The sequence below is a fragment of the Astyanax mexicanus genome, unplaced genomic scaffold (assembly GCF_023375975.1).
Source record: "Astyanax mexicanus isolate ESR-SI-001 unplaced genomic scaffold, AstMex3_surface scaffold_34, whole genome shotgun sequence".
Classification (NCBI taxonomy): domain Eukaryota; kingdom Metazoa; phylum Chordata; class Actinopteri; order Characiformes; family Acestrorhamphidae; genus Astyanax; species Astyanax mexicanus.
The window spans coordinates 1,794,008-1,810,543 of record NW_026040044.1 but is presented as its reverse complement, the minus strand read 5'-3'; the positions used below and the strand labels follow the sequence as shown (position 1 = coordinate 1,810,543).

The window sequence follows — 16,536 nt, the reverse complement described above, 5'->3', positions numbered from 1 at the left end:
AGGAGAAGTGGCAGTAAAGCCTGCTCAGACCATGTAGATGAATAATCAGAGTGCACGTAGAGAAAGATCCTTTACTGTCTGTTTCTCTTTTCTTTTGCTGTTCTGTTTTCTCTTCTTCTCTATTTCTTTCATGGGCCAGCTAAGGGTGGGTTCTCTGAATGTAAATGGGTTTAGAGATAGAAGTAAACCAGAAGTATTTAATGAGTATTTTAATATTAAGAAATTAAATGTATGTTTTTTACAGGAGACTCATAGTGATGAGGATTCAGTCAGTGATTGGGGGATGTGGTGGAAAGGGGAAGCAGTGTTTAGCCATTTTTCCAGTATTAGTGCAGGGGTGGCTATTTTTTTCTCCCAGTCTCTAAATGTCACTGTGTTGTCTAAAAGTGAAATAACTCCTGGACGTTTGTTTGTAGTAAAGATCTGTAATACTGTGTATGCTCTCATAAACGTATATGGCCAAAATAAAGGACCAGAAAGATTAAAATTGTTTTTAAACCTGAGAAAGGTATTGCAGTCCATTTCTTCTGAGGACATAGTTATAATGGGAGGGGATTGGAATTGTACCCTAAATTTTGTTAAAGACAGAAATGGACAAGAGCCACATCCTCAGTCTGCAGCTGTTTTAGCTGAAATGGTTTCTACTTTTAATCTGACTGATATTTGGAGAGAAAAACATCCTGCAGTAAAGCAGTATACATGGGTTAGAGTGTATGGTGGAGGGGTCTATGCTGCACGTTTAGATAGGTTTTATGTTTCACAGTGTATTAGACCTAAGGTTATTAAATCTTTTATTCTACCAACCTCTTTCTCTGATCATCACTTATGTGTTATGGATATTTCTCTCGGTCTTACTTGGTGCAAAAATAGTTTATGGTATTTTAATAAGAAACTTTTACAGGATAAGTTTTTTATAGAAAGTTTTGAGCTGTTTTGGGAGGAATGGTCTTCTAAAAAAGGGGATTTTGAAAATCTTATGCAGTGGTGGGAGATAGGGAAGGCTCATATTAGGACCTTTTGTAAGGACTTTTCAGCTTTTTCTGCAGCTAAATTAAAAACGGCTGCTCAAATACTAGAGCAGGATATTCTATGTGTTCAAGAACAAATGATAAATCAGAATATCTTGGGGTTAAAGCCAGTCTTAACCAAGAAGCTACAAGAATTGAGTAAACTTCTCATTGAGAAGGTGAAGGGAGTTTTGGTGAGGTCCAGGTTCATGGCAGTACAGGACATGGATGCACCCACTGCTTTTTTCTTTGATTTAGAAAAGCCCACCACCAAACATCAGTCCCTGGTTTCCTTGAAAAGGGATGATGGGACAATAACGACAGACTCACTGGAAATGCGGAGACAGGCAACAACTTTCTATACAGACCTGTATGCAGTTGGATGTATAGACCAAAACTGTTCCGAGGCTTTGCTTACAGATTTACCCCAACTGGATGAGTTGCAGAGACAGGATTTGGATGGACCTTTGACTTTTGAGGAGGTCACTGAGGCTGTAAAACAGCTTACACCTGGAAGAGCTCCTGGTATAGATGGGTTACCTATAGACTTTTTTACGACTTTCTGGAGTGTCATTGGGGAAGATTTTTTCAGTGTCCTGAAAGCCAGTTTTGCTGCTGGGATGCTCCCCCAGAGTTGTCAACGGGCAGTTCTTTCTCTTCTGCCGAAGAAGGGAGACCTCTGCCTACTAAAGAACTGGAGACCTGTGTCGCTTCTTTGTACTGACTAAAATACTGTCACGTTCTATTGCAAACAGACTGAAATTGTTTTTAAATGTAATCATACACAGGGACCAGTCATACTGTATAACAAATAGGTCTATTTATGACAATTTGTTTCTGATCAGGGACATGATTGATTTTGCAAAATGCTCTGAGCTAAATTTTGGTTTATTGTCCCTTGATCAGGAAAAAGCTTTTGACCATGTTGACCATGAATATTTATTCAGCACGTTAAGAGCTTTTGGTTTTGGAGATGTTATATTGTCCTGGATTAGATTACTGTACAATGGAGCGTCTTGTTTGATTAAGGTTGGTGGGGGTCTGAGTCGTCCAGTTCCTGTTAACAGGGGGATAAGGCAAGGTTGTCCTCTATCAGGACAGTTGTATTCTATAGCTGTTGAGCCTCTCCTCAGTTTAATGAGGAAGAAGCTGCTGGGTTTAAATATAGGACAAAACTTCATAAAAGTCTCTGCTTATGCGGATGACATCACTACTGTAATAAAAAATGATCAGGATGTTTGTGCTCTAGAAGACTCTTTAAGAGTTTATGAAAAGGCTTCTTCAGCAAAGTTAAACTGGGGAAAAACAGAGGCCCTGTGGTGCAGTTCAAACAGTGATAATGTGTCTTTGCCATTACTTCCAGGGGGTGTGCAGTGGGGAAGGGCAGGGCTGAAGGTGTTGGGGGTCTGGCTTGGAAATGAGGAGGTAAAAGCATTGAATTGAATTGCATTGAAAGAATTGGGAGGGGTTAGTGGAAAGAGTTCGAGCCAGGTTGTCAAAATGGTCATGGTTGATACCTCAGCTATCATATAGGGGGTGAGTTCTAGTAGCCAACAACCTTATTGCTTCTGCTCTCTGGCATAGGTTTACTGTACTGAATCCACCTTTGCAGCTAATAAGTGAGCTTCAGAGGACACTGGTGGACTTTTTTTGGAGTGGGCAGCATTGGCTGAGGGCAGCTGCCCTGTATCTCCCCCTACAGGAAGGGGGGCAGGGGCTGATTGATATTCGCTCCAGGGTGGCAGTTCTGCGTTTGCAGGCAGTACAGAGACTTTTGTACCAGCAGGATCATCACAGCTGGAAGGATGTGGCCTGCGCTCTTCTGCGCTTTGCAGGTCGGATGGACATCTGTTTTGCCTTTCATTGAAGGCAGTGGACTTGAGTGGCCTTACTCCGGTTTATAAAGCAGCCATGGAGGCCTGGCAGCTCTTCTCTGTCTCCAGGGTAAGCTGCTCTGAAATTTCAGGATGGATTTTTGAGGAGCCGTTATTTTTTAACCCTGCTCTCCCCAGTGTGGCTCAAGTCACGGGTGCGATGAGCAGAGATCTGTTGGAGGCCGGTATCTGCAAGATTCGCCACTTAAGACAGAAACGGGCATGGATATCTGCTGAGCAGTTGGCAGGCATGGTGGGCCTTAGGTCGGTGCGCCTGGCCTCACAGGTACTGGACCGGCTGAAGGTCGACTTGTCTGGACCTGCAATGCACTTTTTAAATATGACCACAGCAGAAGACAACCAGTGTGAAGTGGGTGATTTTCCAGAACTGGAAATCCAAATGGAAATAGGACAATGGCAGGAGGATCCGGGGAAGCTTCTTTCCCTAGAAACCCCAGTTCTTGGGAAATTTGGTGACATTTGCAAAGTTTCACTTTATCAAGCCTGCACAAAAATCATTCATTTTCAACAACTTAAGGACGTAAAAGACAAACAAAGCTGGACTGAGGTTGTGGCTGCAGACTCATCCCTGAAAGGTCGCTGGCGGTCCCTGTACAAAAGGCCCATCGATAAAAAGATGGGGGACCTCCAGTGGAGGATGGTACACGGGATTATAGCCACAAACAGACACGCGGCTCGGCTCGATCCACTAGCTGGGGAAGGGAGTCCATTTTGTGGGGCCACAGAGACGGTTTCTCATTTATTCCTGAAGTGTTCCCGGTTAAGCTCATTGCTATACCTTGTAAAGGAATGGAGTCAAGCTATTCAAGGGTCTTTTAATATCTGTGACTTTATTTACGGACCAAAGTACTCTGTCTCCAAAAAAGAAAAAATTGTTATTTTGAATTTTTTGTTTGGAGCAGCTAAGTTAGCGATCTGGTGCACTAGAAAAAATAAGATCAAAGGAAATGAAGGGACAAATCCGGTGTTAATGGTGAGAGGATTGATTTTAAAAAGGTTAAAACTAGAATATGCATATCATGAGCTGAATGGTGATGTGGAATCTTTCTTTTTAAAATGGGGGGTTGGGGGATATATTTGTGAATCAGATGAGCAGTGTGGCTTTATGTTTAATTTGTGATGTAAGACTTTTTTTGGTGGTGGGATGTGGTTTTTTATGTGTACCAAATCTGAAGTACTTTTAAAACAAGTATGAAGTAAATTAATGTATGAAATTATATAAAGGTGTTTTAAAAGTCAAAAAAGTCTCTCTGTGTCTCTCTCTTTCTCTCTCTCTCTCTCTCTGTCTCTCTCTCTGTCTCTCTCTCTGTCTCTCTCTCTCTCTCTCTCTCTCTCTCTCTCTCTCTCTCTCTCTCTCTCTTTCTCTGTCTCTCTCTCTCTGTGTCTCTCTCTTTCTCTCTGTCTCTTTCTCTCTGTCTCTCTCTCTCTGTCTCTCTCTCTCTCTCTCTCTCTCTCTCTCTCTCTCTCTCTCTCTCTCTCTCTCTCTCTCTCTCTGTTGCATGCTGGGAGTTGGGTTGTGTGAGAGTGCTGTGTGAGGGGGCTGTGTTTGTTTGGAGAGTTTTCTCTTTTTCTCCTAATTTCTGTAACTTTTTTTTCTGACTGTTGAGATTCACTGTATTTCTGTAGCCGCTGTTAGCGGCGGGGGGGGGGTTTGGGGGGCCATGGCGGGCTCTCTATCCCTTGCTAATGGTTTCAGGTCTGTTCCTGCTGCAGGAGCGACTGTGGAAGACGTGCTGTTAGCAGTGAGTGAAGCTGTAGGTCCTGAACAGATTTATTCAGCTTCCTCAATGAATAAAGCTGTGGTTGTCTTTCTAAAGGAGGAGCGTTTAGTTAATCAGCTGGTAGAAAGTGGTGTTTGGGACTTTTGTACCGGTGTCTCCACTGCGGACACCGGCTACAAGAGTTACAATCTCTAATGTCCGGCCCTTTATTCCTAATGAGCTAATCAAAAAGGAACTTGTCCGGTTTGGGAAGATTGCGAGCGAGATTACCGCGATTCCACTCGGCTGTAAGAACACAGCACTAAAACACGTCATGTCTTTTAGGAGGAATGTGTTTATGTTTCTCAACAGTTCAGATAAAACATTGGAGGTCTCTTTCCGTGTAGCTCACGGGGAGAGCTCCTATATGGTTTATGCTAGCACAGATAGCTTACGGTGTTTTGAATGCGGTGATATTGGACACAAGCGTTTTGCGTGTCCTCATAGAGGGCAACGGGGACCACAGGAGAACCAGGCCTCTACTGCGGACGGACACAGTGACACCGTGGAGGTGGAGGTGACTCAGGGCCTGGGTGAAGGCACATCCTTAGCTCTGGAGCTGAAGCATGGAGTGAAGGTGAGTGAGCGTTTGGTGGGGAAGAAGGTGAAGCAGGATGAGGGCAGTCAGCAGCGGGCTGGTCAGGGTGCAGCTGGGCTTAGTGTGCAGGATAGTGGGGAAGAATGTAGTTTTTTGAACAGTGGTGAGTTAGTTAGGCCCAGTGGTGAGCTGACTGGGCCTTGTAGTGAGCATGCTAGGCCCAGTGGTGATTTAGCTGGGTCTGGTGGTGAGCATGCTAGGCCCAGTGGTGTTTTAGCTGGGTCTGGTGGTGAGCATGCTAGGCCCAGTGGTGTTTTAGCTGGGTCTGGTGGTGAGCATGCTAGGCCCAGTGGTGTTTTAGCTGGGTCTGGTGGTGAGCATGCTAGGCCCAGTGGTGTTTTAGCTGGGTCTGGTGGTGAGCATGCTAGGCCCAGTGGTGATTTAGCTGGGTCTGGTGGTGAGCATGCTAGGCCCAGTGGTGATTTAGCTGGGTCTGGTGGTGAGCATGCTAGGCCCAGTGGTGATTTAGCTGGGTCTGGTGGTGAGCATGCTAGGCCCAGTGGTGATTTAGCTGGGTCTGGTGGTGAGCATGCTAGGCCCAGTGGTGTTTTAGCTGGGTCTGGTGGTGAGCATGCTAGGCCCAGTGGTGATTTAGCTGGGTCTGGTGGTGAGCATGCTAGGCCCAGTGGTGATTTAGCTGGGTCTGGTGGTGAGCATGCTAGGCCCAGTGGTGTTTTAGCTGGGTCTGGTGGTGAGCATGCTAGGCCCAGTGGTGTTTTAGCTGGGTCTAGTGGTGAGCATGCTAGGCCCAGTGGTGATTTAGCTGGGTCTGGTGGTGAGCATGCTAGGCCCAGTGGTGTTTTAGCTGGGTCTGGTGGTGAGCATGCTAGGCCCAGTGGTGTTTTAGCTGGGTCTGGTGGTGAGCATGCTAGGCCCAGTGGTGATTTAGCTGGGTCTAGTGGTGAGCATGCTAGGCCCAGTGGTGTTTTAGCTGGGTCTGGTGGTGAGCATGCTAGGCCCAGTGGTGATTTAGCTGGGTCTGGTGGTGAGCATGCTAGGCCCAGTGGTGTTTTAGCTGGGTCTGGTGGTGAGCATGCTAGGCCCAGTGGTGATTTAGCTGGGTCTGGTGGTGAGCATGCTAGGCCCAGTGGTGATTTAGCTGGGTCTGGTGGTGAGCATGCTAGGCCCAGTGGTGTTTTAGCTGGGTCTGGTGGTGAGCATGCTAGGCCCAGTGGTGTTTTAGCTGGGTCTGGTGGTGAGCATGCTAGGCCCAGTGGTGATTTAGCTGGGTCTAGTGGTGAACATGCTAGGCCCAGTGGTGTTTTAGCTGGGTCTGGTGGTGAGCATGCTAGGCCCAGTGGTGATTTAGCTGGGTCTGGTGGTGAGCATGCTAGGCCCAGTGGTGTTTTAGCTGGGTCTGGTGGTGAGCATGCTAGGTCCAGTGGTGTTTTAGCTGGGTCTGGTGGTGAGCATGCTAGGCCCAGTGGTGTTTTAGCTGGGTCTGGTGGTGAGCATGCTAGGCCCAGTGGTGATTTAGCTGGGTCTAGTGGTGAACATGCTAGGCCCAGTGGTGTTTTAGCTGGGTCTGGTGGTGAGCATGCTAGGCCCAGTGGTGATTTAGCTGGGTCTAGTGGTGAGCATGCTAGGCCCAGTGGTGTTTTAGCTGGGTCTGGTGGTGAGCATGCTAGGCCCAGTGGTGTTTTAGCTGGGTCTGGTGGTGAGCATGCTAGGCCCAGTGGTGTTTTAGCTGGGTCTGGTGGTGAGCATGCTAGGCCCAGTGGTTAGCTGGGTCTGGTGGTGAGCATGCTAGGCCCAGTGGTGATTTAGCTGGGTCTGGTGGTGAGCATGCTAGGCCCAGTGGTGTTTTAGCTGGGTCTGGTGGTGAGCATGCTAGGCCCAGTGGTGTTTTAGCTGGGTCTGGTGGTGAGCATGCTAGGCCCAGTGGTGATTTAGCTGGGTCTAGTGGTGAACATGCTAGGCCCAGTGGTGTTTTAGCTGGGTCTAGTGGTGAGCATGCTAGGCCCAGTGGTGTTTTAGCTGGGTCTGGTGGTGAGCATGCTAGGCCCAGTGGTGATTTAGCTGGGTCTAGTGGTGAGCATGCTAGGCCCAGTGGTGTTTTAGCTGGGTCTGGTGGTGAGCATGCTAGGCCCAGTGGTTAGCTGGGTCTGGTGGTGAGCATGCTAGGCCCAGTGGTGTTTTAGCTGGGTCTGGTGGTGAGCATGCTAGGCCCAGTGGTGATTTAGCTGGGTCTAGTGGTGAGCATGCTAGGCCCAGTGGTGTTTTAGCTGGGTCTGGTGGTGAGCATGCTAGGCCCAGTGGTTAGCTGGGTCTGGTGGTGAGCATGCTAGGCCCAGTGGTGATTTAGCTGGGTCTGGTGGTGAGCATGCTAGGCCCAGTGGTGTTTTAGCTGGGTCTGGTGGTGAGCATGCTAGGCCCAGTGGTGATTTAGCTGGGTCTAGTGGTGAACATGCTAGGCCCAGTGGTGTTTTAGCTGGGTCTAGTGGTGAGCATGCTAGGCCCAGTGGTGTTTTAGCTGGGTCTGGTGGTGAGCATGCTAGGCCCAGTGGTGATTTAGCTGGGTCTAGTGGTGAGCATGCTAGGCCCAGTGGTGTTTTAGCTGGGTCTAGTGGTGAGCATGCTAGGCCCAGTGGTGTTTTAGCTGGGTCTGGTGGTGAGCATGCTAGGCCCAGTGGTGATTTAGCTGGGTCTAGTGGTGAGCATGCTAGGCCCAGTGGTGTTTTAGCTGGGTCTGGTGGTGAGCATGCTAGGTCCAGTGGTGTTTTAGCTGGGTCTGGTGGTGAGCATGCTAGGCCCAGTGGTGATTTAGCTGGGTCTGGTGGTGAGCATGCTAGGCCCAGTGGTGATTTAGCTGGGTCTGGTGGTGAGCATGCTAGGCCCAGTGGTGATTTAGCTGGGTCTAGTGGTGAGCATGCTAGGCCCAGTGGTGTTTTAGCTGGGTCTGGTGGTGAGCATGCTAGGCCCAGTGGTGTTTTAGCTGGGTCTGGTGGTGAGCATGCTAGGCCCAGTGGTGTTTTAGCTGGGTCTGGTGGTGAGCATGCTAGGCCCAGTGGTCTTTTAGCTGGGTCTGGTGGTGAGCATGCTAGGCCCAGTGGTGTTTTAGCTGGGTCTGGTGGTGAGCATGCTAGGCCCAGTGGTGTTTTAGCTGGGTCTGGTGGTGAGCATGCTAGGCCCAGTGGTGATTTAGCTGGGTCTAGTGGTGAACATGCTAGGTCCAGTGGTGTTTTAGCTGGGTCTAGTGGTGAGCATGCTAGGCCCAGTGGTGTTTTAGCTGGGTCTGGTGGTGAGCATGCTAGGCCCAGTGGTGATTTAGCTTGGTTTAGTGGTGAGCATGCTAGGCCCAGTGGTGTTTTAGCTGGGTCTGGTGGTGAGCATGCTAGGCCCAGTGGTGATTTAGCTGGGTTTAGTGGTGAGCATGCTAGGCCCAGTGGTGTTTTAGCTGGGTCTAGTGGTGAGCATGCTAGGCCCAGTGGTGTTTTAGCTGGGTCTAGTGGTGAGCATGCTAGGCCCAGTGGTGTTTTAGCTGGGTCTGGTGGTGAGCATGCTAGGCCCAGTGGTGTTTTAGCTGGGTCTGGTGGTGAGCATGCTAGGCCCAGTGGTGATTTAGCTGGGTTTAGTGGTGAGCATGCTAGGCCCAGTGGTGATTTAGCTGGGTCTGGTGGTGAGCATGCTAGGCCCAGTGGTGATTTAGCTGGGTTTAGTGGTGAGCATGCTAGGCCCAGTGGTGTTTTAGCTGGGTCTAGTGGTGAGCATGCTAGGCCCAGTGGTGAGTTGGCTGTGCTTAGTGGTGAGTGGGGCAGTGCTGCTGGTTCTGTAACAGTGAGTGAGTCGCAGTCTGAATCTGTGGTGTCTGTAGAGGAGGATATGTTGATGGAGGAGGAAGAGGACAGACTGTCTGAGTGTTCTGATATAGGAGCAGGTAGTCAGTTTAGTAGTGAATCATTGTATACTGTTGAACAGATTAACTCTTTTTTGGATGAAACTAAAGGTAAGTCTGTAGAGATTAGTAATTTTTTCCCGGATTTGGATAAGTTTGTGTGTTCAGCGCTGATGGTACAGAAAAATGTTGGATTTGACGTTCTGTCAAAACAGAAAAGGTTTCGTCTAAAAAAACACATAACATCTGTTCGAAAAGCCAAGGCTGCGAGGCCTGGTGCTAAAGCTGGTTCTGAGCATGGCCGTATAAATGTATGAGCACAGAGCATGTGGGAAGAGGGCTTTTTCTGTCAGTTTTTCCCGTTCTCTTTTATACTGTCTCTTTGCTTCTCTTGTATTCATGGGTATTTTGAGGGTGGGCTCTCTAAACGTAAATGGGCTAAGAGATAGGAGTAAACAGTCTCTTTTTTCTGAGCTGTTTAGTTTGAAGCAGCTGGATGTTTGTTTTTTACAAGAGACCCATAGTGATGATAAAGCAGATGATTGGGGGTTGTGGTTTAGAGGAGACGTTTATCAAAGTCATCTTTCTAATGTTAGTTGTGGAATAGCGATAGTTTTTCACAATCCTTACAAGTCACAGTTTTGTCTAAGAAAGAGATAGAAGCAGGTCGTGCACAGATGATCAGAGCTAGAATTTATGATCATGTTTTTCTTTTCATTAACATTTATGCCCCTAATAAAGGACCTGACAGAGTTGAGTTTTTTAATAAAATAAATACTGTTCTGCAGTCTTTACCCTCTGGGGATATTACTGTTTTAGGTGGGGATTGGAATTGTACTATGGATTTTACTAAGGATAGGAATGGAGAAGAGCCTCATCCCCACTCTGTGACTGTTTTATCTACTCTTCTATCTACTTATAATCTTGTAGATGTGTGGCGAGAAAAGCATCCCTTAACTAGACAATACACCTGGGTACAGGTGTCTGCTCAAAGGGTTTATGCAGCTTGACTTGATAGGATGTATATTTCTTGTGATGTGAGACATAGGGTTAGTAAGGCTGAGATTCTACCTACATGTTTTTCTGATCATCATTTAGTTACTGTGGACTTTTTAACTGTTTCTAATACTCAAAGTAAATGTATGTGGTATTTTAATAGGAAGCTTCTGCAGGATAAATGGTTTTGTGAGAATTTTAAGGTGTTTTGGGGGGAATGGGTTCAGCAAAAGAGTGATTTTGACAGTCTCATGCAGTGGTTGGAGATAGGCAAAGTCCAGATCAGGATATTTTGCCAGAGTTTCACATCCTGCTCCACAGCTAAGCTAAGGATATTGTGATGATTCAGGATCGTATGATCAATCAGATTACACCTGGCTTGCAGCCTTTTTTAGCCACAAAGCAGCAGGAGTTACGTGCTGTTTTAAATGAGAGAGTGAAGGGAGCTTTAGTAAGGTCACAATTTCTGTCTATTAATGATATGGATGCTCCCACTACTTTCTTTTTTTAATTTGGAAAAGTCTGTTTCTATATGTAACTCTTTGGCGTCCCTACGCAAAGATGACGGTTCCATCACCACAGACCCTGTTGAAATGAGGAGGCTTGCTGTACATTTTTACTCTGACTTGTTTGCAGCTGAGGGCACAGATCAGCAAAGTTCTGAGGTGTTGCTCGCAGATCTACCAAAGTTGGGTCAACAGGAAAGTCAAGCTTTGGATCAACCCTTGACATTTGAGGAGGTTACCAGTGCTGTGCATCAGCTTACATCTGGACGTGCACCAGGCATTGATGGCCTACCTGTGGACTTTTTCAAGGCTTTTTGGAGTATTATTGGAAGAGACTTTTTTAGTGTTCTGCAAGCTAGCTTCAGTGCTAAAGTATTACCTAAAAGCTGTCAACGTGCTGTTCTCTCGCTTCTGCCAAAGAAAGGTGATCTCTGCTTATTAAAGAACTGGCGACCTGTGTCGCTCCTTTGCACAGACTATAAGATCCTATCACGCTGTATTGCTAATAGACTGAAAGAGTTTTTGGATACACTTATACATGTTGATCAATCTTACTGTATTCCAAAGAGGTCTATTTACGATAATTTGTTTCTTATTAGAGATGTGTTGGATTTTGCAAAGGTGTCTGGTTCTGATTTCGGTCTTCTCTCACTTGACCAAAAAAAGGCTTTTGATCGTGTTGACCATAATTATCTGTTTACCACTTTAAGAGTTTTTGGTTTTGGGGAAGGGTTTTTATCCTGGATAAAGCTATTGTACACTGATGCAACATGTATGATTAAGATAGGAGGGGGTCTTAGTACTCCAGTCCCAGTCAGTAGGGGGATTAGGCAAGGTTGCCCATTGTCAGGACAACTTTATTCAATTGTAGTTGAGCCTTTTCTTTGTCTGCTGAGAAAGAAGTTATCAGGTCTACATATCGGAGCCAGTCAGATTCTGCTATCTGCTTATGCGGATGATATTTCAGTTGTGATATGTAATGATGCTGATGTTTCTTTTTTACAAGAGTCTTTAAAAGTTTATGAGGGAGCTTCCTCTGCCAGACTAAACTGGGATAAGACGGAGGCCCTCTGGTGTGGTGCAGAGGGACATAGACCTTTACCGCAGCTTCCAGGGGCTGTACAGTGGAGAAGGACAGGGTTAAAGTTTTTAGGGGTGTGGTTAGGCACTGGGGAAGTTGTAACTAGGAACTGGGATGGGTTAGTGGAGAAGGTTCGTGCCAGGTTGCTTAAATGGTCATGGTTGCTACCCCAGTTATCATACAGGGGGCGTGTTCTAGTAGCCAACAACCTAATTGCATCGGCTTTGTGGCACAAGTTTACCGTGTTGAACCCACCAGAGGAACTGATCGATTGCATCCAAAAGGCTTTAGTAGACTTTTTTTGGAGTGGTCAGCACTGGCTCCGGGCTGCAGTGCTGTTTCTTCCTGTGCAGGAAGGAGGACAAGGACTTATGGATATCCGTTCCAGGGTTGCTGTCTTACGTTTGCAAGCAGTACAAAGACTGCTGTATCATCAGCACCATGTATGGATGGATGTGGCCTGTGCTCTTCTACAAGTAGCTGGTCACATGGGTCTGGATAGACATCTTTTTTCCCTTTCTTTGAATACAGTGGACTTTGGAGGACTCACTCAATTTTACTCAGCGGCTCTGCGGGCATGGCAGATTTTTTCATTTGTGAGGCAGACCAAGACAGCTCCCTCTGTGGCTTTTTGAGGAACCTTTGTTTTTAAACCCTGTTCTGCCAACAATGTCCAAGGTGTCCGGGGTGCTGAGGAACAGTTTTTTGGAGACCGGAATTAGCAGAGTCCGTCACCTGAGAAGGGGCTCAGCGTGGATAGCCGCGGATCAGTTGGCAGGAATTGTTGGTGTTAGGTCTGTCCGTCTTGTGTCTCAGGTCCTGGACTTTCTGAAATCTGACCTGTCTGTCTCTGAATTAGATTTTTTGGAGGCAACGGACTTGGAGGCCTGTCAGGATGGTTTGGCCGTGTTTCCAGAGTTGATGGTCAGAATGGAGCAGGAGGGCTGGCAAGATGGGTCTGGGATGCTCCTTTCTCTGGAGGTGCCACTTCTCGGGAACTTCAGTGATTTGAATAAAAAATCGCTGTATTTTGCATGTACCAAAATGCTTAATTTTCGCTCTTTAAAGGACCTGCACGACACTAAATGGACTGGGGTTATTGGGACAGGCGCGTCCCCAAGAGGTAGCTGGCGGTCTGTATATAAAAGGCCCATTGAGAAAAGGCAGGGTGATCTCCAGTGGAGGATCATCCATGGGTGTTTAGCCACAAACAGGCACGCGGCACGACTTGATCCTTCAGCTCGGGATGGGTGTCCATTTTGTGGGGTTTCTGAGACGGTGTTTCATGTGTTTCTTCAGTGCTCACACTTAGGCCAGATTCTACAGTTAGTGAAGACTTGGGGTCTAGCAGTTCTAGGGTTTTTTGATGAAGCTTTGTTTATTTATGGACCGAAGTACTCCGTTTCAAAAAGGGGGAAGGTAATTCTTTTAAACTTTTTGTTTGGAGCTGCAAAAATGGCTATTTGGTGCAGCAGAAAAAATAAAATGGAGGGATGTGGGGGAACTGACCCTCTTTTGATGGTGAGGGGTTTTGTCTTAAGGCGACTGGTTTTGGAACATTCTTACTACAGCCTTACTGATAATGTGGACATTTTCTTTGCTATGTGGGGGCTTGGGGGGTGTATCTGTGAACCTGATGATGAGGGGGGGTTTGTTTTTAATTTGTAGACATTTTTGTTTTTTCTTTGTTTTTTTTTTGTGGTTTGTTCTAGTTTTTTGTGTTTTTTCTAAAGTAAGTGTTAAATAAATGGTGTTTTAAACGTCAAACGTCTCTCTGTCTCTCTCTCTCTGTCTCTATCTCTGTCTCTCTCTCTCTGTCTCTCTCTCTCTCTCTTTCTCTGTCTCTCTCTCTGTCTCTCTCTGTCTCTATCTCTGTGTCTCTCTCTCTGTCTCTCTCTCTGTCTCTCTCAAATTCAAATTTCAAATTCAAAGTTGCTTTATTAGCATGACAAATTTTCACATTTGTATTGCCAAAGCTGTGATTAACAAATATATATATATATATATATATATATATATATATATATATATATATTCCTGACAAAATTTAACATAAGATAACTGTACAGGTAAATTTGAACAAGTTTAAGTAAACAATTAAATGAATTATTATAAGAAAAAAACAAAAAAAACAACATATGATTTATAATAGGGGTGTCACGATTCTCTAAATCCTCGATTCGATTTCATTTTCGATTTGAGGGTCACGATTCGATTCGATTCTCGATTTTCTTGTTTTTTTTTCTTGTTATTATTTTATGCCTCATAAAATTTAAATAATATATTTATTATTATTATTATTATTATTATAAATATTATAAATATTATTATTATTATTTATTAAGATATATATGGTAATGCCATCTAGTGACTTTTTTTGGTAGCAACAGTGTGCACTATTAAAACAAGCAGTTTATCAGAGCTGTGTGTGGATGGCTGGTGAAACTGCTCATTACATGAAGCTGCAGTTCTTCATCCAACCACTAGCAGCAGCAGCACAAGCTCCGCTCTCTTCACTCAGTCACTACTTCAGTACAGCCCAGCCACGGGCTACAGAGCTCAGCCAGTCCGTTTTTACTGTTTCTGTAAACAAATAAAGGTTTTAACCCCACTAACCGGATAATACAGCTCACTACAGTTCATCTTTCAGCCCAAGCAGCTAACAGCAGCAGGTTAGAACAGCCGACACGGAGTCACTGCTCGGATTACATTATAAACAGGTCAGTTAGCGCGCTGCTAACCTCAGGATGTTTATAACTACGGAGTTTAGTGGACACACCACGGCCGCCAGGTAAGTCTTTTAAAGGCTACTGAAGACTATTAAAGGCTATTGGAGTGTAACCCCTGGCTCCCAGGGGTTACAAGAGGTTATTGAAAGCATTATTGGGGGGCAGAAATCAGTACAGGCTGGTTAGATAAGTGATGTGGGTATTGTCTTATAAATATTTACACATAACTTATATCTCTCCTGAAAAGCTTTTATTTTAGTCAGAAACACGCTTGTGTTTACTTTATCTGAGAGAAAGATGTTTTTTTAATTCAATGGAAAGCAACAGGTGTAGTCAATTATAAGTTTAAGATTTTTAATCCACCTCACTGTGATCTATAGTCAGTGTTCTCAAGTCACACTGACACACGCATTTCAGCGAGTTCACACGCTCTCACCTGCGCGCACCCACCCCTCCGTTAGATACAGATACAAAACCTGCGCGCCCAACCCCCGCCCCCCCTCCCCCGTTGGACAGATAAAAACAGTGATCACACTCCCGCCGACTGCGCTCATGCAGTGGCTATCTCTATTTAAATGAATAGGATGCGCTGTGTTGGTGCCGCGCCATTTGCGTAGCGCGCTGCGCTATTTGCGTAGCGCGCGCGGGAGGGATCGTCGATCCTCTTTTTGACTTCGATACTCGAGATCGTGACCTCATTTCGATTCGATTTCGATAAAATATCGAGATCGTGACACCCCTAATTTATAATAAAGAGTAATAGAGCTTGTAGTTCTGTACAGCAGTGTATCTGTGGTCACTCACTGTCCCTCAGGCTGTGGCAGGCCTGGACGTACTGCGCTGCCAGAGTGCAGCACTCACTGTGTTCCCCCAGCAGGTAGGGGAGTTTTTCTGGATCGGGGATGTTTTTAAATGCAGGTAATTTGTGGGTGAATTTGGTGTAGAATTGGGTTCTAATCTGGGAATATTTGGGACATTCTGTAAGGAAGTGCAGCTCTGTCTCTGGTCTGTTCAGTGGGCAGTGTGGGCACACTCTCTGCTCTTTGGGCAGCCAGGATTTCTTGTGCCTGCCCGTCTCTATGGCCAGGCTGTGGGCACTGAGTCTGTACCTGGTCAGGGTGGACCTCAGTTTGGGGTCAGTCAGGGTGCTCAGGTATTCCGCTGCTCTGTACTGACGGTTTAGGGCCGAATAACACTGTAGTTTACTCTGAGATTTAGTTTGAGTTTCCCAATAGCTGATGTAGTTTTGTTGGAGTTGTTTTGTAATTTGGTTGAATCTGATTGGTGTCTGGTCCTGAGTGTGTGGGGTGTTAGTGTGTGTTAGAGCTGTGTGTGTAAGTGTGTTAATGTGTGTGAGTGTAGAACTGTGCTTCAGGACCAGCTGAGTGAGGGGACTGGTGTCTTTGCTCAACTCTTGGTACTGCAGAGATTTATAATGGTAAGAGTGGGGGTCGCTGTGTTGTAAATGTGTCCAGAATTTGATTGCCCTTTTTTGTATTTTTAAAATCAGTGGAAATTGGCCTAATTCTGCCCTGCATGCATTGTTTGGGGTGTTTCTGTGAACCTTCAGAATAATTTTACAGAATTCTGCATGCAGGGTCTCAATTGGATGTTTGTCCCATTTACTAAATTCTTGGTTTGTAAGCAGACCCCACACTTCACTGCCATAAAGGGCAATAGGTTGAATTACAGATTCAAATATTTTTAACCAAATTCTAATTGGAATTTCTACAGGAATTTGTAGTTTTATGGCGTAGAAAGCTCTGCGTGCTTTTCCTTTCAGTTCATTCACTGCCAATGTAAAGTTTCCAGATGAACTGATTGTAATACCTAAATAATTGTAGTTTTTTGAATATTCAATATTATTTGTACCTAATTTAAATATGTGTTTTTGCCCCTGAGATCTGGATCTTTTTTGAAATACTAAAATATTTGTCTTTTTTAGATTTACTGCCAGGTAAAGTCAATAAAACATGCAAACATTTTGGATTTATTTTGGGTAACATATTTATCAATTAGGGTGTGTAGGGTGTAAATATGATCAGTGGTGCGGAAATTTGGTAAAAATCCAATCTGACTTCTACTCAAGACATTGTGCTCCATAAGGAAGTTTAAAAGTCTAGAATTTA

At 45.5% G+C, this 16,536-nt stretch overlaps 1 protein-coding gene across 1 annotated transcript in view; it reads left to right on the top strand.

Annotated features, from left to right (window-relative positions):
• Positions 1-16,536, top strand: part of LOC125780517 (vacuolar protein sorting-associated protein 52 homolog) — a 69,974-nt gene that overhangs the window by 11,540 nt on the left and 41,898 nt on the right. The window lies entirely within an intron of this gene.